The 2,500-nt window shown below is 48.6% G+C and overlaps 1 protein-coding gene across 4 annotated transcripts in view; it reads left to right on the top strand.

The window, feature by feature from the left end:
- Ptp36E (protein tyrosine phosphatase 36E) overlaps nt 1-2,500 on the top strand; it is a 199,069-nt gene that overhangs the window by 6,832 nt on the left and 189,737 nt on the right. The gene's annotated exons all lie outside the window — the stretch shown is intronic.

Genomic DNA, 2,500 nt, shown 5'->3' with positions numbered 1-2,500 from the left:
TATCTCTCTATTTCTCTTTCTCTCTCTCTCTCTGCCCTTTTGCCTCACACCTCTCCTAGCTCTCTCTTATGCGTTTATCTTTCTCTCTCTCTGTATCTCTCTATTTCTCTTTCTCTCTCTCTCTGTCCCTTTGCCTCGCACCTCTCTTGGCTCTCTCTCATGCCAGACCCTTTCTCCCTCTCTCTGTATCTCTATTTCTCTTTCTCTCTCTCTGTCCTTTTACCTCGCACCTCTCTTGGCTCTCTCTTATGCCAGATCCTTTCTCTCTCTCTGTCTTCCCCCTATTTCTCTATTTCTCTTTCTCTCTCTTTCTGTCCTTTTGCCTCGCACCTCTCCTAGCTCTCTCTTATGCGTTTACCTTCCTCTCTCTCTCTGTATCTCTCTATTTCTCTTTCTCTCTCTCTGTCCCTTTGCCTCGCACCTCTCTTGGCTATCTCTTATGCCAGACCCTTTCTCTCTCTCTCTCTCTGTATCTCTCTATTCTCTTTCTCTCTCTCTCTGTCCTGTTGCCTCGCACCTCTCTTGGCTCTCTCTTATGCGTTTACCTTCCTCTCTCTCTCTGTATCTCTCTATTTCTCTTTCTCTCTGTCTCTGTCCTTTTACCTCGCACCTCTCTTGGCTCTCTCTTATGCCAGATCCTTTCTCTCTCTCTGTATCTCTCTATTCTCTTTCTCTCTCTCTCTGTCCCTTTACCTCGCACCTCTCTTGGCTCTCTCTTATGCCAGACCCTTTCTCTCTCTCTCTCTGTATCTCTATTCTCTTTCTCTCTCTTTGTCCTTTTGCCTTACACCTCTCCTAGCTCTCTCTTATGCGTTTATCTTCCTCTCCCTCTCTGTATCTCTCTATTTCTCTTTCTCTCTCTCTCTGTCCCTTTGCCTCGCACCTCTCTTGGCTCTCTCTTATGCCAAATCCTTTCTCTCTCTCTGTATCTCTATTCTCTTTTTCTCTCTCTCTGTCCTTTTTCCTCGCACCTCTATTGGTTCTCTCTCATGCCAGAGCCTTTCTCTCTCTCTCTGTATCTCTCTATTCTCTTTCTCTCTCTCTGTCCTTTTACCTCGCACCTCTCTTGGCTCTCTCTTATGCGTTAACCTTCCTCTCTCTCTCTCTGTATCTCTCTATTTCTCTTTCTCTCTCTCTCTGTCCCTTTGCCTCGCACCTCTCTTGGCTCTCTCTCATGCCAGACCCTTTCTCTCTCTATTTCTCCTTCTCTCTCTCTGTCCTGTTGCCTCGTACCTCTCTTGGCTCTCTCTTATGCCAGACCCTTTCTCTCTCTCTCTCTATCTCTCTATTTCTCTTTCTCTCTCTCTGTTCCTTTGCCTCGCACCTCTCTTGGCTCTCTCTTATGCCAGACCGTATCTCTCTCTCTGTCTTCCCCTATCTCTCTATTTCTCTTTCTCTCTCTCTCTATTTCTCTTTTTCTCTCTCTCTGTCCCTTTGCCTCGCACCTCTCTTGGCTCTCTCTTATGCCAGACCCTTTCTCTCTACGACTCTCTCTCCTCTCTCTTTGTCTCTCTCTGTTCCTTTGCCTCGTACCTCTCTTGGCTCTCTCTTATGCCAGACCCTTTCTCTCTACGACTCTCTCTCCTCTCTCTTTGTCTGCCTATCGATCTGTCTTTCGTTAGCTACCAGAACTGGCGGTCCCTCCCTCTACACACTTACTTCTCTCCTGCCTCTCCTTGACCACCTCAAGCCACAGACTCCTCGTCAAAGCAAGCAAGAAAACACAGCCAAGGAACCTTCTCTTCCTCCTCCTTCCTCCTTCGACTTCTCCTCCTTCGTCTTCTCTTCCTCCTCCTTCCTCCTTCGACTTCTCCTCCTTCGTCTTCTCTTCCTCCTCCTTCGTCTTCTCTTCCTCCTTCGTCTTCTCTTCTCCTCCTTCTCCTCCTCCTCCTCAAAGCAAGCAAGAAAACACAGCCAAGGAACCCTCCTCTTCCCCCTTCTCTTCCTCCTCCTTCGTCTTCTCTTCCTCCTCCTTCGTCTTCTCTTCCTCCTCCTTCTCCTTCTCTTCCTCCTCCTTCGTCTTCTCTTCCTCCTTCGTCTTCTCTTCCTCCTCCTTCGTCTTCTCTTCCTCCTCCTTCTCCTTCTCCTCCTCAAAGCAAGAAAGAAAACACAGCCAAGGAACCCTCCTCTTCCTTCTCTTCCTCCTTCGTCTTCTCCTCCTTCTCCTTCTCCTCGTCCTCCTCAAAGCAAGCAAGAAAACACAGCCAAGGAACCCTCCTCTTCCTCCTCTTCCTCCTTCGACTTCTCCTCCTTCGTCTTCTCTTCCTCCTTCGTCTTCTCTTCCTCCTCCTTCTCCTCGTCCTCCTCAAAGCAAGCAAGAAAACATTAGATATAGGATACCCTCCTCTTCCCCTCTCTTCCTCAACTGAGCCTCCTCCTCCTTCGTCTTCTCTCTTCCTCCTCTCTGTCTTCTTCCTCGTCCTTCTCCTTCTTCCTCCTCCTTCTCCTTCTCTTCCTCCTCCTTCGTCTTCTCTTCCTCCTCCTTCGTCTTCTCTTCCTC

This window comes from Penaeus vannamei, chromosome 16 (assembly GCF_042767895.1).
Source record: "Penaeus vannamei isolate JL-2024 chromosome 16, ASM4276789v1, whole genome shotgun sequence".
NCBI lineage: Eukaryota > Metazoa > Arthropoda > Malacostraca > Decapoda > Penaeidae > Penaeus > Penaeus vannamei.
Note: the sequence above shows the minus strand (reverse complement) of the source record. Positions and strands in the feature narration are given on the sequence as shown.